Source organism: Triturus cristatus, chromosome 10 (genome assembly GCF_964204655.1).
Source record: "Triturus cristatus chromosome 10, aTriCri1.1, whole genome shotgun sequence".
Taxonomy (NCBI): Eukaryota; Metazoa; Chordata; class Amphibia; order Caudata; family Salamandridae; genus Triturus; species Triturus cristatus.
The window spans coordinates 275933944-275961233 of record NC_140593.1 but is presented as its reverse complement, the minus strand read 5'-3'; the positions used below and the strand labels follow the sequence as shown (position 1 = coordinate 275961233).

At 46.8% G+C, this 27290-nt stretch overlaps 1 protein-coding gene across 1 annotated transcript in view; it reads right to left on the bottom strand.

Annotated features, from left to right (window-relative positions):
• KRIT1 (KRIT1 ankyrin repeat containing) overlaps positions 1-27290 on the bottom strand; it is a 514966-nt gene that overhangs the window by 292938 nt on the left and 194738 nt on the right. The window lies entirely within an intron of this gene.

The following is a 27290-nucleotide window of genomic DNA, read 5'->3' as shown; positions in this document are numbered from 1 at the left end:
CTCCTGCTGCAATAATGCCAAGTGCTCTACGGACATAGGACGGTGCTTTGGCGGTATGTTGGGTGGAGTGGACGTTAATTCTAGACAGTAACCGTACTGGATAATGTCCCTGACCCACCTGTCTGTGGTGATGGTTTTCCAGACTGACAGGAACTGCTGGAGTCTCCCCCCGACAGGTGTTATGTGGTCGGGGGGCAGGGAGAAGGCGTCACTGTTTGTTTTTGGGGGAGGACCTGGTGTTGCCGTACCCACGTCCTCTGCCTTTGGTGCTGGATCCACGATATCCACCTCTAGTGGATTTATCATAGTTACTTTGCGTGCCCCCTTTATTGTACTGCTGCTGGGATCCCTTACCTCTAGCTGCTCCTCTATCCCTGGGCGACGAAAGGAGCCACTACGAAACTGCTGCGACTGCAGAGCCCCCATTGATTTTGCAGTTTCAGTGTCTTTCTTAATTTTTTCGAGGGTAGTGTCAACCTCAGGGCCAAATAAATAGTCTGGGTTGACCGGTTGATTTAAGATATTGTTCTGAATCTCAGGCTTGAAGCCTGAGATTCTCAACCATGCGTGCCTCCTCAACATGACGCTTGTGTTGATCGCCCTTGCTGCAGTGTCGGCTGCATCCAGTGCGCATTTGATGGACGCATTTGTAAGGAGTTGTCCCTCTCTGATAAGGAGCTCCGCTGCCTCTTTGTATTCATCTGGCAAATGTTGTAGCAGTGATTCTAGTGTGTCGTAGTGGGACCTATCATAACGAGCCAGGAGTGCCTGTGTGTTGGCAATGCGCCAGATGTTTGCCGCTTGCGCTGCTATCCGTTTGCCTGATGTCTCCAGCACTTTGGACTCCTTGTCGGGGGGTGGAGCATCACCCGTTGTTTGTGAATGGGCTCGTTTGCGAGCATTAGCAACAACCATGGAGTCTAAAGGTAACTGACCCCTAATGTACATAGGGTCTCCGGGTGCAGGCTTGTATTTCTTTTCGATTCTGGGGTTTAGCACCCGTGCCCTGGTTGTTTCTTTAAAAATGTATTTTGCAGGTTTTAGAACTCCCTTCAACATTGGCAGAGTTTTGACGGTTTTCTCAGAGGAGGCGAAAGTGTCCACTAAGAAATCTTCTTCTACAGTGTCAGAATGGAGTTCCACTCCATGATTGGCAGCAGCCCGTTCTATGAGGGCATTAAAGGCAGCAGTGTCCTCTGTGGGAGATGTCTTTATATTGTAAAGCTGCGTGTCAGGAGTATCTGGTGCGTTACCCTGGTCGGTGGGGTCATCCCATGCCTGATCTGGGTCTTGCAAGTGATCATCAGGATCGATATCCCCAGGGTAGGTGGTATCATCCCCTATATAGTCCTCTCCTGCGTCTGCCTCTGAATGCGTAGGAGAAAAGGACGGCGGATCCTGCAGGAAGGGTTGAAAGTGTTCATGAAGCACTGGTGCGGAACCTGCCGGCAATTTGTGTTTCAGAGGAATTTTGTATGAGTCCAAGCCCTTCTCTGGCGTGATTTTCCGCTTGCGGAGCATCAACCTACCAGTGTCGGCGTCGATAAAGTGTGCCTGTGAAGGCTCGATATCGGTTTGTCCAGTGGATAGTGACTGTGTTTGGCGGACACGTGTCCGAATTTCGAACAGTTTCGGTGCCTTGGGCGGCGGCAATCCAAATGTGATGTGCGCCGGCACCGAGTGTGATTTTGCGGCCTTGTGCGTTTCGGGACCCGACGTAGGTTGGAGGGTTGCCCGGTCTCTGATGCGTTGCAACGATGCTGAGACCTGTTGCAAGGTGAACGCAGATGGCGCCTTGGAACCGATAGGCACCTTGGAGGCAGGCGTCGAAGCGGCATCCGACTTATTTCCAGTCTTTGGGTTGTCGATCCGAAGGGAGGTATCGACGCTCGTCGGAGTCGATGATTTGGCAGGCGCCGCCGTCTTCGATGTCGACGCAGACGGGTCGACCACCTTGACCTTGGGGGGTTGGGCCGTAATCTTCGGTGCCATAGGCCGAGGCGCCTTGTGGGGACCGAGGGCCTTCTTCTTTGGCTCGGCGCCGGGACCCGTCGCGGTGAGCTCGGCACCGAAATCTCGTTTGGTGCGTTCGGTGCCGATGACCTGTGCCGGCGTCGAAGGAGTGGAGGGCTTCGAGGCCTTCGATCCGATCGCAACCTGTTTCACTTTCGGTTTCGATGTAACCGGTGCGACGGACGGTTTCGGTTTCACTGAAGGAAATCCAGTCGTCTTCGATATTAATGGCTCCTGTGAAATGTTCGAGGCCGGGCCTTGAGGCGGGGCCGAAGAACCGTGTGACTGATCTTGAGTAAGGCCCGCAGGCGATCCCTCGGCCTGAGCCTTATGACAACTTTGTCTCTCGGCCTCCGTATCGACGGGTTGGCCTAGCTCTTCGCTGGAGCTATCTTCCTCGGCCCCAAGGGCCTCATTGTAGTCTCCTACGTCTTCGATGACGTCTTCGCCCTCAAAGATCACCTCATCGTCGTCTTCCGATCGGGAGTCATGTTCGGAAGCGTGGCTGGAGTCTACGTCTTCTACGCTCTTGGCGTCTTCGTCCTCGGTGCTAAAGATGTTGGCCGGGGCAGGCGCCGATTGCTGTGCCTCCAATCTCACTGCCCGTCGATTCCGGAGAGTCTTCTTCGAGCGGAACCGGGCGCAGGCCATACATTTCGACTCATCGTGATCCGGTGAGAGACATTTGTTGCATACCGGATGGACGTCGATGTGTGGGTATTTCGCGAGGCATAAAGGACATCTCTTGAAGGGAGTCCTCGATTCCATCGTCGATCGAAGTTCGATGTTCGGACCAAAGCGGATCCGAAAAGCGTGAAGAAGGTGCTAAAACACAAAATAAACTGGTCGATACCGAACGGGAACAGTACTGACGAGATCTAAAGGCCTTTTGGCCTTAAACTAAAGTTTCCGAACTTGAGCTAAGATAAGCACATCCGAACCCAATGGCGGAAAAAAACAATCTAAGGATGGAGAGGATGCCCATGCGCACTGTAGTCCAGGGGAGGAGCCACCTATCTCGTGATACTTCGAAGACTCTTCCAGGACAACAATGTGCAATCATCTGGACCCAACACTAGGCGGCGATCTATGCACAGATATGAATTCAGCAGCCCCCACATGCCTCGAACACACATCCTAATAAAACTACTGTTTCTAATATGTCAAGAGTGAGCAGCCTTATGCCACTGATGGTTACCACTGTGGATCAAGGGTGGCACAATTAGGCTAAGAATGTTAACAAGATGTCAATGAGATAAGAACCGCTGTGACACAGGAAGAAACTACTATGACAGGCCTGTCCACGGTTAGGTGAAGTACTCTCATTTGCCAAAAATAGCCATCATAATGCCAAAGCCTCTATAATGCCAGGGCTGGACACGATAGTGCCAAGCATACGCAATATGTCAAGGATATCCATTGTTATTCTAGACTCTCAATCACGGTACATTTTGTGGAAGGATCACACCTAATGCACAGAGAATTGCATCAGGTTGGGGAGTCATTAACAGCTGCTTGCAGGGTGCAGACTGCAAATTTTACTGAACACTGAAAATGTTTACTAAAAGTATACTTAATGCAGATAGAGAAACATATCCCAGCTAACTGGTCTGACCATTTTCACACACCATTCTTACTTTGGGTCAGAGATAGGAAAGAAAATGACATGCCTAACTTGATCTGTAGAGCCTCATCCCAACTACCAATTTAGTAAACACCACAGATGCTATTTATTTCACTGCCACATGAAACATGCCCACCTCTGGTTTTATGAAAGATCTTGCTCCATGAAAAAATAAAAAAAGTGAAAAAAACATGCTGCGTGGTATTCTCATTAAAGGAAAGCTCTAACAGCAATGTAAAAACTCTACTGCAAATACCCTCCACATACCAATCTTAATATTCTTAGATGTATAAAGAAAATGTGCAAGAGACTTGTTTTTATTTGATTTATTTTCAAGAATGTTGCTGTACCTAAAAGGTGTTTTTGCACTTTATGTTTAGTAATACACTAGAATGCAATACTAATAGATTAATCAGATGAAAGGGGTTACTGTGGAGGTGGGCCTTGGACTTCTAAATACCTTTTGGGCCCGGCTGCTTATATTTCTCTTTTATTTGTTTGAAGTTGACTCCCAAGCCACTATCAACTTGCTCCTTCAATCTGCAATGTACCAAGAGCTGATCATAACTATCACAACTGATGGCTGCTCTAGCTTATGCACCCAACTCAGGCTCTGAGCGATGGCCCCTCTTGCTGATATTTCCACTGGAGCACAGGAATCCCTACAAGACTCGACAAGGCACTGGATGGACACTTTGGGCATCTGGAAAGACACCAGGTGCCCCAGAGAAGTGCTGCTGCTGCCGAGGTCTGACTCACCTTTCAGAACTGTAAGAAGCGTCTTGAGTTCCTGTACAGTCAGAAATGCCCCCTGCATCCCAACCAACAGCTAAGTAGGTGAGGGCAAGTGCAACGCAGGCATCAGCCAGAGCACATTAGCGCTGGTTGCAAATGATCCCCCACACACCCACCATAGAACAAAGCGGACATGGAAGCCAAGCAACCCACCATTTTCGATTGGGCTGATCTCTTGTATCAGACAATATCATTCCCTGTGTGGGTCACCAGTCTCATTATATTTTCCGACATTCTTAGAGGAACTATTCAATCTAGAGGCACTCTTAAGAACTTCATCTGTAGAAGGTCAAGGCTGATAAATGAGCTGCCTATAGAGTTCAACAGGTCTCTTCCTGCATCCTATGTAGCTGGCTTTAATCAATAAGATAAACTGACGAGCTTTGCATCATATTATCTCTATTAAATGAACACACAGTTATGAAGTTATACCCTCATGGTCTATGAATGATACAGCAGCAGATTCCACACAATAAATAACTAGAGGAATACCTCTGTCAAAGATCAAAGCCTCCTGTCAATTACTATTCTCTAATGCAGTGACCGGAGATTCCAGAGAGTTATCCCGCTTACCCACAGACGCCAACATGTCACCAGTGACATTAGAGTCAATAATGGCAGAGCTAAATGGAATAAAGTCCTCCATTGATATAGTTGAGGCGTCCACAGCGTCTGTCACTAACTAACTTAAAAATATTCAGGAGGCATTAACAACTTTTTAAATCACAAACACAGACTTATGAAATCACAAACACAGATCTAGAACATAAATTCTACAATATGCATGACTGAAGGGACAACCTTCGGGGGAAATTCATTGACCTCAAAGACTGGATCAGATATAACAACATTCAAATATTTGGCCTGTCAGAAATGGAAAAGATGGTGAAACTAATCATGCTTTTAACTGATCCGTTGCCTAAAATAACAGGCCTGAATTTTCATCCAGCCTTGGAATTTCATGGGGCACACAGACTTAAAACGAGACCTACCACCACTGCCACTTCGGTCCCTACACCCAATCCTGTTATAGTGTGTCTCTTGCGACATCAACACGCTCATCAACTACTTTGTCGGACTAAGAGAAACAGGGTAACTAAACAATTCATTGACTTAGCTCTCCAGCTTGCTAAGAGATTGGTTACCCATACATGGAAATTGCCCACTCCCCTGTGATTTCTGCCTGGACGCACTCCATGAGAGCTTAGGCCCAGGCCGAGAGTGTGGCTCTGCACAGAGAGGATTTCAGGGGACTGCGCAAATACCCCCTCTCTGCCAGCCTTGACACCAAAATAGCTGAGTTCCATTTTAACCTGCTGGATGCTGATGCCCCACTGGAAGAGCCCCTGTCCTCAGCCTATCTGCAACCACTCCTAATGTTCACCTAGTGCAATATATGTTGAGTGCAATCAATTTTTCCCCCTGCCAGCATGCAGAACGAACACATCCGTGCTCTAGTGCGGACAGTTCTTTAATCGAATAACGTGCGGGTGTGGGCTAGTTGCAATGTTTGATGTTTTTTTAATAAAATTGTCTTTTGTTGCTCATGCAATACCAATATGTTACAAGCTTTGTCACAATCGTTTAAGTACATTTGCAAACGCGGATTCGACAGATCTCTATCATGTTTAATCTAATACTTGGAAATGTGATGCAAGAGGTGACCATGTCACCAGATTGATGTATTTCTTAAACGCAATTTTTCTCTGTATGTGGACATAACAGAATGTATAAGGAAAGAAAATGTTCAATAAAAAGATTTATTAACAAAAATATTCCCCAAAACTACTTTTAGCCTGTAAACTGAAAGGATGTCCAAATCTCTAGTGTGGCATATTTCTCCTACAAAACCAATATAGTCATAGAAAATTTCTGGCACTCCGTCAAAAACTGAGGAAACCCAACATACCCTTTGGTCTCCTGGATCCAGTCACAATGATCATTAGACCGGAAAACCCAAACATTTACAGACCCCAGAAATTAGAACTCCGAATTCATTACAGACATGGATGTCAGCGAAATGGGCACCAGCATTACACACATGGACAAACCTCTAGAGTTTATAGAACGCAATGACCCTCCTAATCAGCACACACATGTACCCATCAACTCCTGAGATACATGGATGCCGTCAAGAGTCAGAGCATGAACAAGGATTCTCAGTGCACTTGGGATAAATCCTGATCACCATTAAAACTGCGACTACCCATCGGACAGTCAGATGATTCTTTAAATCACAATCATGCCAGGTGACTAACTGTTAAAACGAAGAATAATGCGCAAGTCTTGTAGGAAAGGTAGTAGATTTATTCTGAAGATCACTTCTTGGTTACAAGTTACAGGATGTTAGTCTGAGCCATTAAAGTGCCCCACCAGGAGCAGCCTCCTCGCTGCTCAGCCCTTCCACACCAACTGATTCTCCCTTCCAATACAAACACACTGAACATTGTATATGACCTCATCATAGGCTGAGCAGCAAGGCAGAGAACCTCTGTAGGGAGAGTGCATTGAGTAATCAGTACATTACAACACATCTCCCCCTTACAACACTATCGTATATAGATCCTAGAGATCATCTCTACATCACAAGCATCCGTAATGCAGCTGGGCTACAAACATAAGTACAGCCCTCTAGTTAAAGCTAAGGTTAAAAACAGAATTTATAGTTCCTTTATTTATTGTGATTCATTCTCTTTGAGTTTCTCTTCAGTGGTCTTTTTACCAGAAAGACAACGGGTCTTGGCAATATATAATAAAAACAACTCCAACTATCCCCCCTCTTGATTTTTTATTTATACCATTTCTTACTCTTTCGCAAACCTCGTCTTCACAATCCCAGCAACAACAGACCATTATTCATCAAGTCTCTCAACATCAATGGTTTCTCTACATTTGTCGAGCACAAAAAGATTCTATCATATCTTGCACATCACAAAGCAACCATTGTTTTCCTGCAAGAGACCCATTTAATGGCCACTGAATCTGAAAAACTGAACAGAGACTGGGTGGGGATAGCTATCTTCTCAGCCACGACCAATTAATCAATCCAATCGTCAAATGAGCATTCTATCTCTTATAGGAAATAGGGTGTAAACAGTCTCCTTCATATGAACTTGAAAGCCAGGATAAATCAATCATGGAACGATACGAAGGGTAGATATGTCTTCATCAAACTCTCAGTGTAACGCCACCATCTTGTTAAAGACCCTGTCTACACTCGTAACGTCCAGAAAATCAACTTATTTTCACAGATAACAGATTGTGTACTGATCTCGGTTGATCACAACTCCTTATCAGGGGGAGACTAAAATATGACCATCAACCCAATACTAGATAGATCTGGACAGCCTGACACCAGCAATAACCTACACAGAAATATGCTCAAAGACCTGATGTCTTATCACAGTCTGGTGGAACCCTGGCATCTACTTCACCCCACAGGTAGATAGCATAACTTCTTCTGTCACCACAGCTTATTGTTTATTGAGAATGCTCCTGTACTACCTAGGGTGGAGAGGTACGCCACTGCAGGGATGAGCGATCATTTTCCAATTACATTGTCATTAAGCTTTCCGATTATCACCCCAAACACAAAGACCTGGAAAATGAACACTGTATGAAATGATGTTTGCAGATACAGGATTACCTAGACTCGAATAAAAGGTCAGTTTCCGCCCCTCAAAGTTATTGGGCCACTAAGAAGGATTACATTAGAGGCCGTTTTTATTTGGCATTTTTAATTGAAAAACATTACAGGTAATATCCAGCTAGCATTTTAAGCAGTACATATAGGGATTAATTGCAGACTTTGGAAGTAAGGTCGATATTATTCTGTTACCGCCAAATAGCATGGATGATGCAATGCTATGTGGAATAACCATGAGAAAGAGGAAGAGAGCTAAAAAGGAATGAACAAACTGTGATGGAGGACGCACAAAGGGGTAGGTGATTGGGAAGCTGCTGCTGACTGGGCAGGCCAGGTTGTGGTGCAGGCCTGGGGGAGCAGTGCAGAGGGATCAGTGGAATCTGTGCTAAGAAAGGGAAACGGAGGGCATTTGTTATCCATGAGCCAAAATGAGATGCCAACACACTAAGAGCCTAGAAGGTAATTGGCATGGGCATCATATACCTACAGGGTGTGTGCCGGGCTACAAGTTCAGGGTGAGCAGGAGTCCTCCTTATTGATGCTTTGAAGATGGATCAGCACGGTGTCCAATTCCAGTAATATGGGATGTTTGTGGAAGCCCCTTGTCTCCTCTCTTTGAACTGCTGTGCCTTCGGCTTCCAACCAGCTGGCCAGTGTACACCACCAGGACTCAGCCTGAGAAGGCAGCTGTGTACGCCACTTAAGGGTTATGGCCAGAAGAAGTGCAAAGTCTGAGAACTGAGCTGCCTCCTTGTTATGTCTAGAGCACTTGTAGACTCAAAGGGCACTGTACACCCAGGAGCCCAGTCCTTCACAGTGGGTAATGTCAGTTATAGTGCTAAGAACAACTCGTCAAGAGTGCACTAGGGATGTGCAGGACCAGAGGATGTGACGGAGGTTCACATTGTCAGAGCGGCTGCAGAGGTAACAGAGCTGTACATTTGGGAAGATTAGATTCAGTTTAGTGGAGGCGAATTATACTCTGTTGAGGATGGAGAACTGGGTATTCTTAAAACATGTGTTTCTGTAAACTAGATGAGGGTATTCTAATACAAACTGTAAGAAACTGACTCTATATATACTGCACCAAAGTGAGGTTCAGTGTGTATAGAGTCCAAGGGTCTCCAGAGGTAGGCAGAGGTTAAAGTTAGATAGAACCTAACTCTCCAAAGAGGTAGCTTGGTCGAGCAGTAAGGCAGTATAAGAGGACAGTGTTAAGCATTTGATGTACACACTCAGTCAGAAATGAATTCACACACTCAAGGACTGAACTCTAGGCCAATTGTTTTTGTATACAAAAATATACTGTTATTGTATTAGAACCAAGCAAGCCTGATACAGGTAAGCATTCAATTATTTTCAGTAATAAGTTACTTGTTGTCAACAGTTTTAAAAAGCAATGAAGATTGTACTTGATTTGATTTACAGGGTATGCAGTAGGTTGCAATACTTAGTAAATGCAGTACATCGAAATGAATGGCTTTTTAAAGTAAATGCTTGTAAAATTACTTTTGCGTTACTTTTGTAATCCAATGCTGGACTCCTAGGTTCAGCACTGGGACATTTATTTAAAACAGGTAAGTAATTACGTATTTGTAGTTTGTACGATTTTTAAAGAATATTTTCAGATTTCAAAAGTCCACACTTAGAAACTTTTTGTACCAGTACATTGAAATACATAGGCATTTCCTGTAAATTGCAGGTAAGTTACTTTCGCGTTACTTTTTGTAATCCAGTGCTAGACTTCTAGATTCAGCACTGGGACACCTACTTAAAATAGGTAAGTAATTACGTTTTTGTAGTTTGTACGATTTTTAAAGAATATTCTTGTATTTCAAAAGTTGACACAGAAACTTTTTCACAAAAAACCACCACCAATGTTATCCTGTGGAAGGAAATTCAGTTCACAGGTAAGTTACTTCGAAATTACTTTTCTTACTCAGTGCTGGACACCTGGGTTCAGCACTGGGACCTTTCCTGCAAACAGTTAAGAAAATTCGGTAAGGTTATTTGTGCGGTTTTTAAAGAATATTCTTAGTTTTCAAAAGTCGACACTTAGAAACTTTTTGGGAGAAAAAGTGTAAATGAGGAAAATCAGGTTATCGGTTTCGAGGTAAGTATTCAGTCTTTGGAGTTAGGGTTCTGGGTCAAGACTCGGGGGTCCCCCAGGGTCAATGATGCACTGTTGTTGCACCCCCAGTGGCACTAGGGCGGCTGGGTGCAGAGTGTTGAGGCCCAATGTTATCCTACGGAGGATAGGGGGGCTACGGTTGGTGGATGCTGGCAAGCAGGCCACGGGGTTGTGGGAGCCAAGCTCCTAGGGTTTAGGTCAGGGCAAATGGGGAACCAAGTAGGCACAAAAAGTGCACCATCAGCGGCACTGGGGCGGCTGGGTGCAGGGTGCTGTTTTGGCATCGGGTGCCCTGTTGTTTTCAATGGGGATTTTCGGTTTTGGTTTTCAGCTGCAGGCTCGGTCCAGGGAGACTTCCGGGAGGAACCAACAGCTGGGCAGGTAAGTTGGAGGGCTTGGGGATGTAGGTGCACCTCGGGTCCTTTTCTTCAGGGCACAGGGCGGCTAGATGCAGGGGTGTCTTTTGAGGTCGAATTTCACCTTACCGGCCACTCGCGGTTGGGGGGGGTCTCTGTGCAGAGGCTACAGGCGACGTCGGGGAGTCCTGGAGGGGTCAACCCACGGTGAACTCGGACTCTGGAGTGCTGGGGGACCTCGCTGGGACCGGGGGGCCACTCGAACTCGGGCCGTAGGCAACGGGTGCAGTGGTAGTTCCAGGCCTCTGGTTTCTTTGTCCTCAGCAGGCTCAGAGTCTGTTTTCGGAGTTTCTTTTGAACGGGGCTGCTGTTCACAGGAGATCCGGTCCTTGTTGAAGTCAGTCAGTACTCCCAGGGGTTCTGGAGGTCGCTAGCTGCAGGACAAGACAATTTTTGGCGCAAGATCTCTGGAAATTGCAGATGGGCCGGTAGGGCTGAGGCAAAGTCAGTTCTCTGCAGTCTCCTCTGCTGGGCGTCTTCTTTCGTCCTTTTTCTTCTTAGGTTGCGGGAATCTGCCTTCTTGGTTCAGGGCTGCCCCTAAATACTGAATTTAGGGGGCATTTTAGGGGTCAGTGGCCAATGGGCTACTGACCTTGGGGTGACTACACCCTTGGTGTGCCACCCCACGTGGGGGGGTGAGCACAATCCCTATTCCTGATTGGGTAGTGCCTGCCATCTGCAAGATGGCGAGCACTGGAGAGTGGGCTTCACCTCTCCTCCCCCACCTGAGGGGTGGAGTTGGTAGAGGTGGGCACACCCCCTGGGCTGGCTAGTTTTTCCCGCCCGTCTTCCCGCTGAAAGGGAGGGGGGACAGGAAGAGGACCTGCTCCTGCTAGCAGGAGAGGTTGGTGGTCGCATTACAAAGGCTGCCAGGCCTTTGAAGCTCCCCTGCCACAGATGGCTCTTCCTGGCCTGGGGGAGGTGTGAACACCTCCGCCCAGGAAAGGCTTTGTTACGGGGCTCAGGGAGCGTAGGCTCCCACCCTAGGGGTCCAGAAACATGTCTTGTGGTGGCAGGCTGGTGTGTACCATTCAGGGAACCCACCAGAGGCTGGTCGTTTTTCAGGGGGAATCTCTGAGAAGCCCTCTGTGTGCATTTTTCATTAAATCCCACACTGGCATCAGTGTGGGTTTAATGGGCTGAGAAGTTTGATACCAAACTTCTCAGTTTTCAGTGTAGCCATTATGGTGTTGTGGAGTTCCTAATAACAAGCTTCCAGCACCATATACTCTTAATGGCAGCACTGCACTTACAATGCCTAAGAATTGGCTTAGACACTCTAGGGGTACAGGGCTCATGCATCTGTACCCTCACACTGGCATAGGGCACCCAGCTAGAGGGGTGACTGATTTATGCCAGGGCAGTGGGTGGGTGCCATGTCGACTCTTTACTTTGTTCTGCACCAAAACATGCAGCCTGCAAAAGCAGTATGTGTGTGTAAAGGTACAGGGCCTCTAAGGGTAGCACAATAAGTGCTGCAGCCCTTAGAGGTCTTCCCTGGTCACAGTGCCCTGGGTACCTATGCTACCATTTACCAGGGACTGACCTGTGGCCATAGATGCCAATTGGGTTAGTTCTGGGGAAAGAACACAGGCCCTGGGAACCTGATTGGCAGGGACCTAGGGCTCACCAAGAAAAATTGCATCAATAGTCTGGCAAAAAGTGGGGGGGTTACTGCAACAGAAACACACTTTCCTACACAAACGCATATTCTTAGTCATGAAGCCCCTCCCAAAGTCTCCTTCCCAGCACCTCCGGAGCTGTTTAAGATGGATTAAAGTGTGTTTCCATAAGGCTTTGTAGAGCCAGTACCCATTACTAGCCATTTTTGTACCACTGCATGGATTTGTGGCTCCTCCTAGGTGATTTCCCACAACATACAGCAGATCTGCTGGAAATGTCTCTCATTAGGCTAATAACATAAATCCTTGGGTGTCAGAGGTCCCGAGCACCCGGGCAGACCCCGGAATGGTATCCCAGGGGCATACAGGAAAATGTGCTATGCGAGTTGATAAACGTAGTTAATGCATCGGCGAATAATTGTCACCAATCTAGGGCATGAAGCTAGATAGCCATTGGAGTTAAACAGCTAGATAACAGTTCTTGAAGGAAGGAGCACCTAGGCCGCCCTGTCCCACAGGCAACTCAAGTTTATCCAGATGTCCAAATAGACTCACCAAGCATGCAGTCAAGCATTCGAGGCCGGATGATAAATGATGCATCAGCTAGATGGGCAATTCTCTGGACTCGGAGAGGCACATTGGTACAATGTGAATCCCAGGTGTCCTTGGTATCCCTGAAGAAATGTGTTTTCCTTTCGCAACCATGCGAAGGCGTGCGGAGAATAAAAGAGAATATTTCAAATAAGCTGCTCGGAGATTCTGCTTGACAGCCAAGAAGGAGTACCTCTGATGCTGGACAGCTAGCGTGTAGTCTGGAAAGAACATAAAGCAGGCATAATCCACTACTATGCCATTTAACTTGAGAGGTTTGTCGAGGATGGAGATGTGGTCTTTATTATGTAATAAACGGAACACCAGCGGTCTAGGGTTGGCACCTGGGAGGGGTCTCTGCATTGGCATGGGGTGGGCTCACTCAACTGAGAATTGTGATAGTGTGGTCTGTGGAAGGATGTCACGCACCCATCATTCGACGCAGACAATTGCGTTACGTCCCTCAACTCCTTCCGGTCCCTCAACTCCTTCCGGGAGGCCCACCACTGGGATGTTATTCCTCCTGGAGCGGCCCATTGCATCCTCCTTCTTATCTTCCAAGACACTGATTCAATCTGTGAGGGTGCATATGGGCGTGTCGATCTCTTGGGCCAGCAGCTGGAGTATAGCAAGAATTTGCTCAGTAATGCGGACTTTCTTGGCCAGTTTTTAATGGTCCGTGTGTAACAGTGATAGGTCAGCGTCTACAGTGTCGATCGAGTTCTCAAGAGAGGCACAGGAATTTTCTATAGCTGCTGGGACTGTGTCAAGTGTTTATCATCATGCGAAGATTGATGCTCAGAATGGTCTGAGGGGTCTGGGCCGTGATCCAGAGATTTTGATGTTCCAGAGGTCGGGACCAGTGTCAGATGGTGCCTGAGTCTTCAGTCCAGAGGTCCCGATTGCCGGCATCAGTGGTGTGCAATCAGGCATCGGCAGTATGAGCAGCCCTTCGTTCATTGGAACGTGCCTAATTTCTTCCTGCCACTACAATTCCTGGAAGGTTGCTGGACCTGAAGGAGCGAGGATGTCGAATGAGGTTGCAGCAGGGTTATGCAAGGTGCAGCAGGACCTCCAGGATGTTCTCAGCAATAGGGCGAGAGACCAGGGTGATCTGCAGCAACCACAATCCCAGTCCAGCTCACGGATGGTGTGACCCCCCCCAATGCTAGATGGCTCGATCCTCCCACCTGGGTCTCGGGGGGATCAGCTGGGCCATGAGTGGAGGTTGTGAAGGGGCTGTTAAATGCAAGCGTTCAACCGCTGCCCACATCGCCGGTAATATTGGTCACTAGCTGCCAGGATCCACCACTCACTTCAATGTGTTTCGTGCCGGTGCGGCTTCGCCTCGCCCACTGGTGTCAGCTGCACTACACCTGCAGGCTAGCAGGGGATGGGGGCCATAGGGTTCAGGCCTCTGCGTGGAAAGCCACAGATCACAGCGTGAGGAAATCGGCCGCCTAAGGTGTATCTCTGCATGGCTTCCCCACCTGCAGTGCCCAGGATTGAGAACACAGTGACAGTCGTTAGGTAAGGGGGACCCAGCAGGCCTCAAGCAGCAAGTTACGTACCTTCATGTGTGCAGCAGTGGCTCAGGCGGCCCAACAGAGGGGGGTAGGGCCCATTTCAGCTTCTAAGGTGCGTTGAGGCTATCAGTGTAGGCAGTTCCCCCCACCGCAGGCCCACAGTGTTTCAATGGCAAGTAGCCGACAGGTTAGTGCCCCCCAGGTGGGCTCAGGAATGCAATGGGCAGAGACGGTGTGGGGGCACAAAGTCCAATGGCTGCAGCATGGGCTTGTGCCGATGTAGAATGTCTCTGAAGGCCTCCGGGGATACATCAGATCGTTCCCCGGTGAATAGGCAGCACCATATGTAGGCAGAAGTGGGGGGGGAGAAGCGGTTCAGGAGGTGCTTATTACCCTTGAGCTCAACATAAGAGTGGCTCAGCGGGATAGGGACTGCACGGGCGGCCCCGATGTGCTGGCGGGTCTCCCTATGCCAGAGAATCACCGTAGGCCTCGCCTGCACTGTTGGTGGGTCCAGTTACCACATCTTTGTTGTGGCAGCTGCAGCATTAAGGGAGGGGGGACAGCTTTGTGCAGGGGCAGGAGAGGAGGAGTCAAGAAGTAGTGTGCCACGGGCCAGAGCCCCTGGGACCAACTGAAGGTGCACTCTTTGGTCTGATGGTCAGGCGGGCCCAGTAGTGAAGTCGCCCGATCCGGGCAGCTAAAGCGTGGCTCGTCCTCTGAAATGGCGATGTCCATAATGAGCCATTGAATGCGTCTCTCTGTAGTCGGGAAGGGTAGTGAGTGCAGTCATGTAGTGAGAATCTGCCGATGGCAGGCGGTTTCACAGGATAACTGGGGTTATTCAGAAGAGCTCCGTTAGTGAGCGTCCGACTTCTTGGCTGCGCAATCCACGCCCCTCGGGCAGGCCTACACCATATGCATAAATGCAGCATTGTTCTTGCCACATCTAAGCTAGTTTGTACCTGCATTGAGATCCATTTATATTTACTCACTTTGGTATAATGTATGCTCTGTGGAGGTAGTAATATTGGATTAATTTAAAACGCATGTTGCGTGATACCATTGGATGTGTGTCAATATGTTAGTCCTGGGTGTGTTGTTTATCTGGCCACCCGGGTCTTGTTTCCAGTGTTCTCTTAGCGCCCCCAGCCCTCCTTTAGCCTATTCTTACAGCACCTTGTATTGGAGCGATGTTGCATATCGCTATCCAGAAATCACACAAATGCACTGTAGGCCCTTGTGCGTCTGAGGTTCCATTAGCCACACTCGTAACCATGTCATGTGGCCATAGTAATTGCCCCGTGGAGCAAGAAATCGCTTGCTGGGCCCCCATATCGCTCTTGCAGGCTCTCTAAATCTGCTACCGCACTATTTATATGTAGTTCACCCACTCTAGTCAGTACCTACTCCAGCCAGTTTCTGGGTCTGCTCCAGTTGCCGCTGTGTGGCAAGGCAATCGGGCCTGTAGCGGGAGCTCTTAGGCATACGGTCTGCGAGTCTGTGTGCGCTCAAGTGCCCTCTTCCATGCATAGTGCAGGGTTTTAACCAGAATCCCCCTCTTAGGCGTACGTGGGAGGCTCTCCGGGACCAACAGCAGCCCCACCACCTCACTCTCCGGTGGGGCATCCGAGCGATCACCTTGGTAACCCCCCAAATAGTTCTCTCTCCAGCGAGCTGTCCACTGTAGCTATGCTGCCAGTAATACAGCTCAAGGTCCAGCACTGCCAGTGCTCCCTCCGAGCTGGGTAGTTTGTTACCCTAAAGGCACTCGTCACGTAGCGGCTCATCCACAATGGCAGAGGAGCATCGCCCCACTGCTTTTAAGCAGTGGAAATAAATGGAAACATAAAATGATAATAACTTTGAGTTATTATCATTTTATGTTTACGTGCTGCTTTGCGGGCGGGTGGGCGGGTATGCTCAGTACTCGGAGCAGGGCAGGGGAGGAGTGGTTTACCCACTCCTAAGTAAACATGACTGTTTGACCGGCCAGCGTGGAAAACATGCCCAGGCCCTCATTCCCTGGCTGAGCGTCGAACCACAATCCTCAGACAAATCACAACGCTGCATTGCAGGTTTGTGATTGGTCAAGGGAGCCTAGATGTTTACCAATCACAACGTTGAATTGCAGCATTGTGATTGGTCAGAGGAGCCTAGCTGTGCTTTCTGTACCTGGAGTCGGACGGAGGAGAGCTGGAGAAGAGACGCGGGACCCAGCAGCAAGGTAAGTGTTTATTTTTAAAAAAATGTTTTTACGTTGCCATCCAGTTTTTGTTGCGATGTGTGATAAATGCGGATACCTAGGTGATTTTTGTTTCCGCCGTCTACCCCAATGAATCCTCCAACGCTGTATGATTCGGTCCCCCAGCAGCACCCCAAGAGAATAAGCACAGGATTTTTTTTAATTTACCCTCAGTACCATCAGTTTCCCAAATTCTCCAGTGACCCAATCACCTCCTAGACATCTGAAGCCTACCCCCAAATGTATAGTAACATAGCATATAGGGACAAGTAGATGGGAGCCTCATTAATTTAGAGTCTGTGGTAGTGGATACCCTGTAGTAACACATTGGACAAAGGTTTCAATGCCATCCCTAACAGCATTGAGATGGTGGGCACCTCTGTCTGGTGTCTTATCCCACTATGTAGCTATTGGACACAATGCGGCCCGTTTTTACCTCGGCTTCCGGGTTCGAGTACAGTAATTTGGTCCAGCATATAAACTCACTGCCCAGACCCATGCCCGCCATCAGAACATGTAGGAAGTTCCAAGAAAGTGAGTTGAATGCCTTTGCAATATCTGATGCCAATGCGAGTGCCAACTCAGGAAGTGCTGCGGTGTGATCAATTGAATGTATCCAACGTTGTATATTTTGAAAGGTTTTATGCGTGGGAATAAACCCTGCCTGATCTGGGAATATCAGCCTTTGTATTCTGGGCATCAGCCTATCAGCCAGTATACGGCTAAGATTTTTTCGACATTTAACAGGGAGAGGGTTCTGTACAACCCAACTTCCTCATTGTTCCTCCCCGGTTTGGGCAATGCCGTCACCAGCGCTTCACGCGTACTGCTTTGCCGTTCCCCGGCATCCCTAGCAGCGTTAAATATAATTTTGTTAAATCTAGGGACTAGGTGGTATGCATAGATTCCATAAAACGTCACCGGAAGGTCGTCCATGCCGGGGACTTTACCCCGTGCCCTAGCCCGGATCGCCCTCCTCACTTATTGCTCCGAAATAGCTTTGCTCAGTGGTTTATCTCCATTACTGGAAGTGCTCCAACAGTGCATCAATAACATAGGTATGAATTATAGATGTGTGTAGTATTCAATAAAGGCGTGATCTATTTGTACCTGTTAGGGTGCCACCTCATGGCATGTATTCTTGCTAGCACGTATTTTGGGAGCCCCGCTCATGAGGGTTGGCCAGTCACGCTAGGAGTCTGCCCGTTTTATCACGCATGTCATGTGCCTTGGCAAGGTAGGAGCGAAAGTCATAGCTCCGCAGCCTTTCTATTAGGGTCAGCAGTGATTATTCACCTTTGTTAGGGTGGGCATTTCATGATCAGACCCCCACCGGTCCCTACCCATTGTTGTTGTGCAGTATCCTTCATTCTCTAGCATTGGGCAGCAATAAAACAGTTCCAAACATGGCTGTGATACAAAACATCCCCAACTCCTAACCCAGACAGAGGTGCCAAAGTACCCTGTCCAAACTAGTTCAATTGTTCGCCAGAGTGCGCAGGAGATGGATAGCCAGCCAAGCTAGCTTTCTCCAGACCTCCTGTGCCTGTGGGAATGTGACCAGTCTCACTGTCTAGTTTAGTTAAGTTGTTTGTTGTATTTGGTCGGTCGCCCCAGAGCGTAGGCCCTCATGGGGTCCACCAAAAATTCTACAGCCTCCAGTATGTGTATGCTTATACTTACTGAGGATGCTCCTGGTCCTCAGTTTCTAGACGTCATCTGCCAGCCTGGGTTTTTGCGTGCTGGTCCATGGTGCTGCACCACACTGGTGGCGCCTGAGCCACTGGTGTTCGGCTTCGAGTCTGTACCAGAATCCGGGCCCAGCACTTCCAACATGTTTTTGTGATAATGCGTGACATCCACCAATACTGGCGCTCTGGCCTATACTGCCTGTTCTTCTCTGGGGTGGTACTGGGTCTGTCTGCTGCGCCGTCTCAGTGTTATCCTAAGATTCCAGGTCTTTTCGGTGACCTCATCTTTATGTTGTGTATTCACGCCCTTGGTCTCTCCCTCTACCATTCGTAGCCGTGATGCAAAGAGGAGGGTGTACCCTAGTCCTAGTTTGCACAATTGTCTCTTGACAACTATGTAGGAATTTCGTTAAGTTTGGACAGACGCAGTCTAATCCAGGCATTCAGATACAGTGGCTCCCTCAAACTTCCATGGCACCTTGGCTCTGAAGAGTGGCAAAAGTATGTTCCTATCCCTGTAATTGAGAAGCCCTGCAAATAATTTGGCGAGGAGCCGCGCCAGGTTGCGGCAGGCGTCCCGGACTGAGACGCGTTCTCTTAATGGAGAAGAACTGAGGTGGTTTGCAAGCCCAAGCCGCCACTGTTAGCCAATGTTCCAGAAAGAGTTCTGTGTTGGGGCCTTCTGCTTTTTCCGCAATCCCCAACAGGTGAATGTTGTTGTGCTAGGAGAGGCAATTTCTATCCACAGCTCTGCACTGGAGTTCCTTCACTCCACGACCATTTGCTGCAGTCATCCAATCGGTCGGAGAGCTGCTTGTGATCAGCATACAACAGGCGGTACAAAAGGGGGTTGGTGATGGACGGAACATCTGAACCAATCAAACACTCACACCCAGTCAAAAGATCTGGGTTTGATCCATCACCGTTCTTTAGCCCACTCTGCCACCCCAGTTCAGACATGGCCATATGCAAATCAGTCTGACCCTGTGCCTCATGGGAACAGTCCAGCCCGAACTGCCAAGCCATGCCTTCCCTGGACCGGAAACAAGCTTCCTAGGACCGATTTCTGGCATTTCAGCCGTCTTCAGCCAGGCTTGCTTGAATCCAGTGGCAAAGCGAGCAGGGGCCTCAACGTCTGAGCATACCCTGACAACTTATGGCGAACAAAGCGGTACAAAAGGGGGTGGTGATGGACGGAGCATCAGAACCAATCAAACACTCACACCCAGTCAAAAGATCTGGGTTTGATCCATCACCGTTCTTTAGCCCACTCTGCCACCCCAGTTCAGACATGGCCATATGCAAATCAGTCTGACCCTGTGCCTCATGGGAACAGTCCAGCCCGAACTGCCAAGCCATGCCTTCCCTGGACCGGAAACAAGCTTCCTAGGACCGATTTCTGGCATTTCAGCCGTCTTCAGCCAGGCTTGCTTGAATCCAGTGGCAAAGTGAGCAAGGGACTCAATCTGAGCATACCCTGCCAACTTATGGCGAACAAAGAGTTGGGTGTGAGTGTTTGATTGGTTCTGATGCTCCGTCCATCACCACCCCCTTTTGTGCAGCATACAACAGGGACACCTCCAGTGCCACAGGAACGAGCTTTGTTTCAATGGTGGTTTTGGTATTGTGAAAAACTTGTAGTATTTTTTCGAACAAGCTTGTATGTTTCTCCAGGGTTGTTCCTACCTGGATTAGCCTACCCTTCCCTGACTGGGTCAGGAATATAGGTGTTCCATCATGAGGAGCATCTTTGCGGGCCTAAGTTTCACCATCACAGCCCAGATGCTGGCTCTCGGGTTCTATATTGTGTGCCAGTAGTCAATGCTAGCTTTTCTCCAGGTTCCACTAGTTAGAAAGACCACAGAAGTGCCCAGCCTAGTATTGTGACTTAGGGTACCTCTCCAGGCCTGAGTTGCTCGCAGCAGTATCAGTCCCAGGGGTGGTCGCGGACACCTCCCCCACCAATGCACATGGGTAGCATCAGCCCCACAACAAGACTCCAGAGCAGCCTAGTGAGGCAGCACACTCTGAGAGTGGCAGAAACACTATGAGAACATGCAATGAAGCTCTCCGATCGATGGGCAGCCACTCAACGGGAGTGTTTGTGGGTAGGGCCCATTTTCCAGGGCGTCGCAGACCTCAGGGCTCCCTCCTCGTAGGCAGGTTGATAGCAGGAGGGAGATCCCAAGTTAGGCCTCCATTCCCCGACCAGAGCCCAGAGATCAATCGCGGTATGCCCCAAGGCGGCGGCCAGCTCAAGCCCAGAATTTGCTTATTCCCGGCTCACTCGAGCTCTCAGCACTGGAGCTCTTAATCTACCTTTTGGGGGGAGGTTGTGTTCCCTGCAGCACCCTGTGCTTGGGAGCTCCTGCTCCTCTCACCCAGCCGCGCCGGGCCGGGGCCCTTCAGCTCCACTTCTGGACGCCTCACCGCCATGGCACTAAGTGTTGGGGCTTGCGTTCATCCTCACCGGGTCTCCTTCACGTCCGACCAGAGCCTCTCGGTACTAACGGAGTCATCTGCTATTATAGTTGTGTCTCGGGGAGTGGTGGGCAACAGGATCAGGCAGGATTCTCGTAGGCCTTACTCTGAGCACCGGTCCGTGCGTCCGATCAAGCCGCAATCTTGATCACGTGCCCCAACCCGGCCTACTGTACTTATATAAAAATGCAAACTGCTGACCCACTTCTTCCGGTTCCAAGTTCTCGCTTACCAAGGCTAGAGTGCTCCACAAAGGACTACTGAACAACCAGAGTTGGTAACTCCCTAACAGCCAGCTTCCCAAAGATGAGGGAATATCACCTGGGGTCTTGATCTGGAGGAAGAGCTCTCTCCCTGTTCTGGAATGCCTAGAGAATCATGCCTGGAAGAAGAGTGAAGGAGAGAGCCAATCCTGCAAGATGGGCTGAAAACTGTCAAAAACAATCGACCATGGTGTCGTGGGTCTGTATAACAGAGACTCCTGAAAGCATGACTGGGTCAGAGCCGGTCACCATTATTTAAGAAAATAATTCATGGTACTGCTGAAGTGTGCCCAAGTGGATTGTCCCAGTGACTCTGTTTTCGCAGCCATTGCACTTGCCCCATGTGTACCGAGCAGCCTGCGCTACTGAAGTGACCATTACCAAGATGTGGCACTCGCCCAGTGTGCCTGTACTGGTTTTGCTGCTGCAGCAGAAGCACGCTCTCCAAGTGTGGTCTATCTCTTGGCACCACTGAAGAAGACCATGGCATTGTCCAAGTGTGCCCAAACTGACATTTTTAAGGGCTGGCCCCACAGCACTTGCCTAACATGTACTTAAGCAGACTATTCCACTATAAGTGAAGCTGCTGTCTCAAGACACTGCTCACTATGTGCCCATGAAACTGTGCAAGGTACCGAGGCACTGGCAGAAGTTTGCCTGATCTGATTCAGATGCCACTGCTGTACTGAAGCAACTCAACTTTTGTCCCAAGACCTGCAGTTAAAGTAGACTGCATCATTTCCTTGACCCCTGGCAGGAGATATCTGCTGAACTGCAGTCTCAACAGAAAGCCCATAAGAAAGGAGGCCCAGTCATGACTGGCAGTGGCTAATCGCCAGCCGATGTTGTTTATCTGGACGGCCCACGACTGCTTCTAGAAAGCAGTTCCGCCACCTGAAGCACCAGAGGTTACCATTTCTCCCAAGCAGGAGGTCCAGGTCTTAAGTGAAGCAGGCCAGACCAAGGGCTATCACCAATATGAACTGTAGGTGAGATAACTGCAGAGAAACTGAGTGCTTGACTTTGCCTCCCAGATCAAAGGGGAGAGTCAAGTGATGAAGGGGCTATGTTTGGCCCAGTTTAAGCAGCCACGGTAGGACAGACCGCAGGACCTCAGAGACAAAGAACCAAGTCTGTGGCCCAGTAGCCCTGTTTCACCCCGCAGCCCCCCAAACAAGATTTGACACTCTCGGTTTCCATTAATATAACAAAAAAGCCGAACTAAGCCACTTTGTAGTTTTCCAGGCATTAGGGAAAGACAGACCTCCATTTGTCTTAGGCAGCACTATTATATTCATTGACTTTCTTCTTAGTGAGTTGTGAAATGTTTCCTCTAAATAAAGAATGACTGATTTGAGTGCCTGAAAAAGTATAGTAACCTGGGTAGAATACTACTGATCAAGCAAAGACCTTACAAATCGACGAGAGAGATCATGGATCCTCCAAAAGATGAATCCAGTTCCTAACATCATTTTCGAATGTAGGTTGCCCTATACAGCCACCCCTTTTCCCTCGTAACTGCGACTTCAAAAAAGTGCAAGTGCTTCCTTGCCTAGCTGATTTCAGACAGACCTTTGACATTCTCCACTCTTGTATGTGCCAATAATATATTTAAAATTACTCTTTTGCATATTAACCCCGAAAAAGAAGATATTTGCAGGATCACAAAGTCCTGAGATTTCTTATCAACAGACGTAAGATTTTATAATGAGTAACTTTTTCCTTACAAAATAACAGACAACCTATGTCTTTGTTTCAACAGATGTTAAGTGTCACTGAGAAGGAGGAAGAATATGCTTAGATAATAAATATCCTGGTTAATAATATACTGCCAAAATACTGCTATAGATGGTGCAATTTCACTGGGTGATAGTTTGGAGTTAGAAACCTAGCAGTCCTTTGAAGAAGGAGGAGAAGAACAGAATAAAAATAATCCCTATACATTAAAGTATTACTAACAATGTCTCCTCCTTAGGTGACGACAACACCTAGATTTGAGAAGAAGTTATGCTCTAATTGGTAAATACAATAATATAATTGCAAAAACTCTACAGGGTATATCACAAACTTTAATTCATGCATCAAAAAAGCTATACATACAGACTAATAGCTTGCAGCAAGCTAAAACTTGTCTGATAAAAAAACGATGCTTATATAGACCCGGTTTCATTCCTGTAAGAAAAGGAGAAATAAAACAGCTACAGCTTGGGGCACCACAAGTTTATTTCTACTGTCCCACACATGAGTTGTTAATTTTGCTGGAAAGGTGAGAACAAAACAAAAAGCCAATGCTGCACACAACTCTCCTACACTTTGAAGGGTGAACTGAATGAAACAGTAACACTAGCAACCACTTTTTCCGTTGGATTTAATCCATAAGTATTTTACATTTTTATATTAGCTGCATTTTCAGTTGATAAAACGTGTTCATTACAAAGACAGACAAATTTGACATCATTACCACAACAATATCAACAATTTGGCTTAATTTTATATAATTTGACAGCAATACAAAAAAACTACAATCAAACATATAAACATCTCAGTCATACAAATCATCCATCCTCACTAGACAATATACACATTAGAATAATTATAAACAAATAATGTACAAAAAGGCCATCAAATAGAAAGAATTTGGCATAGTTGTGAAACACTACACGGTGTTATTTTAGCAAATGAGCTTTGCTATAAGAAGATATCGAAAGACCCTACAGGTGAATTACATGGTAAACTGTTTCACATGCTCCAAAGAGGTTTTGACCAAGGATTTTTGGGCAAAAAAGAATACGAATATTTGAAAAATACACATCGTCGAATCCCAATTTTTTACGTACTACCAAAAGTACATAAAGACCAACACCATCCGCCGGGGAGACCAATAGTCTCCGGGTGTGAATCATTAACAGAACCCATTTCAAAATTCGTGGACTTTTTCTTAAAACCATTTATGAGCGAGGTCAAATCTTATTTAAAAGACACCACCGATTTTTTAAACAAGCTTGAGACAATGGTTTTTCATGAAAACTCGCACTTTTTAGTGACGTTAGATGTGACATCACTTTATACGGAGATACCGCAGGATGAAGGGCTAGCTGTCATTCAAACATTTCTGGACAGTAGACCCAAACCCGAGAAAATTCCCACCCAATTCATCATGGAACTAGCAACCTTTGCCTTAAAAAACAACTATTTTTGCTTTCAAAATGATTTTTTCTACCAAGTCAAAGGCGTGGCTATGGGTTGTCCCTTTGCCCCGGAATTAGCAGTTCTCTATATGTCCAAATATGAAGACCGATTTGTCCATAATAACAACCCCTTTGCGGATTCCATCAGTAGTTGGCTCCGATACATCGACGATGTTTTCTTGATTTGGACTGGAGAAGAAGAAAAGCTACACGCGTTCTTTAATTGGCTCAACAATAGAACACCTGACATACAATTCAGCATGAATTATTCCAAATCTAAAATGGCATTTCTGGATGTGGAGGTGTACCCAACAGATGGACGTCTAATGACTACATTATATAAAAAGGAAACGGATAGAAACAAAGCGTTGCACTATTCAAGCAATCACCCACGCAGTCTACGAGAAAACTTGCCTTATGGGCAATTTCTGCGCATTCGACGTAATTGTTCATTTAAGGATGAATACTTTCTCCATGCAGAAAAATTGAAAGAAAACTTACTAGCGAGAGGATATCCAAAAAAGCTCTTGAAAAAGGCCATCAAACGAGCCTGGTGGACGCCGCGTGAAACCTTACTTGAAAGACGCGAGAAATTGAAAACTGAAAGAATTGTATGCATTTCTACGTTTGGTCCAACATCCAATTGGTTTAAAAAGATCATCAAACAAAATTGGCAACTTGGACAAAACATTAAACGAAATTCCTTTTTTTGCATTTAAAAAGGACAAAAGCATTGCCAATCAGATAGTGCGAGCAGCACTACCCAGAACAAAAGGCCCGGATATAAGAGACATGCTGAGCCTTCCGCCAATACAGGGACACCATAAGTGCGGCACATGTGTCTGTTGCGATTCAACTACTGAAGGAAACCTATTCTCCCACAATGGTATACATTGGAAACATGAGACCTTTTCCAATTGTAAATCAAAATTTGTAGTATATGGCATCCAGTGTCCATGTAATAAACTTTATATTGGAAAGACCAATCAGGAGGTAAGGAATCGAATTCAACAACACAAATCAAGAATTCGCAAAAATGTGCAAAATGCCCCATTGGTAAATCATTGGCATTCGAAGAACCACACAGAACAAGAATTTAAATGGACAGTCATTTCGAAAGTTGAACGAGATCAGCGAGGCGGCGACTTGGATGCGAAATTACTCAAAAGAGAAGCCATGCTTATAATCAAATTCAACACGTCCATAAATGGATTAAATGAACTTTCTGAGATTTATAATCTATAAACTAGCAAACCTGTCATTTTTTGCATTACTCAAGCTTGTTCCATCTCTCAGCCTCAGTTCTCACCTAAGAAAATGATAATGTAAAACTACAAATCCCATCAGATCTGTAGTCCCTCTGTTTGTCCTTGCAAGAAAACATAAACTCTTCCACAGCTTTCACCAGCCCACAACGCGGTGGTTTAAGCATCTATGCTTTTCTGAAATGGAGTAAGGCAGTTTGTCCTTCAATAAAATTTGGAGCCTGGAAAACAGAAACGCATTGATTTTATCTCAAAAAACTACAATTCCCATGTGACTTGTAGTTCATTAGCCTGCTCACATCAGAAGACGTCAAATACGACTGTCGGGTATGGCTGCCTTCAGCCCGCATCAGTCCTGAGACGAAGGATCGAAGCAAAGAGATATGAGCACCCACGCTCCTTTAGGTAAGATTCCTCTACCGCTAAGGTGGCCTCGTAACACATCAACAGACACGTAGGCTCATATTAACCGGGTCTCATCGTTCGTCTTTCTAGATTGAGTGGACGCCGAGATTGATTCTCCACGATAGCTTCAGTCCAATCTGGTTGCCTCTTCGGAGCACTCGTCGCTCTGTTCAAATTAGCGAGGAAAAGATACCATTTGACTCTTCATGTCCACACATGTCAAGGTAAGACACAAAAAAAAAACCAAAAATACTCAGCATGACGCATATACACTATGAAGGTATATATTGACAGACAGAGTTGTTCGTTTTTTAGAATACGTACACGCCGAGATTTGCTTCCAATGAACACAAGACCGGTGACTTACCAAGTACTCGTCGCTGTATGAATACTCTGTCGGGACAAGCTCCATTGCATACCACAGCTTCACAAGTAAGATGGGTTGCTGTTGTTATTGGGTCTTTTTGATAATTGGCTCGTTGTTTTGGGTCATAGAAACATGAAGAGGTGACATTTTGTTGGTCCTTTATGCATTTAGGTCACGGATTGAAGTAGTGACAACTTTGAAAAGTTTGGCTTGCTTTAGTATAAGGAAGAGCCTATCAAACGCATGCAGCTACAACGCAATAGAGTGGGGTCATTTGATTAAAACATCTTTTCTGTTTTGTTTCAGCTATATGTTGGTCCTGATGAGAATCCCCGTACATTAAGGGATTCGAAACGCGTAGACCTCTTTTTCGCTTTTGGCCAATCTTTGCTAAAATAACACAGTGTAGTGTTTCACAACTATGCCAAATTCTTTCTATTTGATGGCCTTTTTGTACATTATTTGTTTATAATTATTCTAATGTGTATATTGTCTAGTGAGGATGGATGATTTGTATGACTGAGATGTTTATATGTTTGATTGTAGTTTTTTTGTATTGGTGTCAAATTATATAAAATTAAGCCAAATTGTTGATATTGTTGTGGTAATGATGTCAAATTTGTCTGTCTTTGTAATGAACACGTTTTATCAACTGAAAATGCAGCTAATATAAAAATGTAAAATACTTTATGGATTAAATCCAACGGAAAAAGTGGTTGCTAGTGTTACTGTTTCATTCAGTTCACCCTTCAAAGTGTAGGAGAGTCGTGTGCAGCATTGGCTTTTTGTTTTGTTCTTTTGATGATATCTGGTTTGGCCTTGCTGCCAATCGAGCCAGAACCCTTCTTGGTTTTTGATGATGGAAAGGTAAGAAAGCAAAGAGCAGGAAGAAGCCTGCCAGTGTATGCAAAGCAGGCAATTGTTCCTTTTATATTGACCAGGCTGAAAATAAGAATTCCTGTCATCATTCCCGTATGTTAAGGAATAATAAAATAGAAAAATGTTTTGCATATGTTAATGA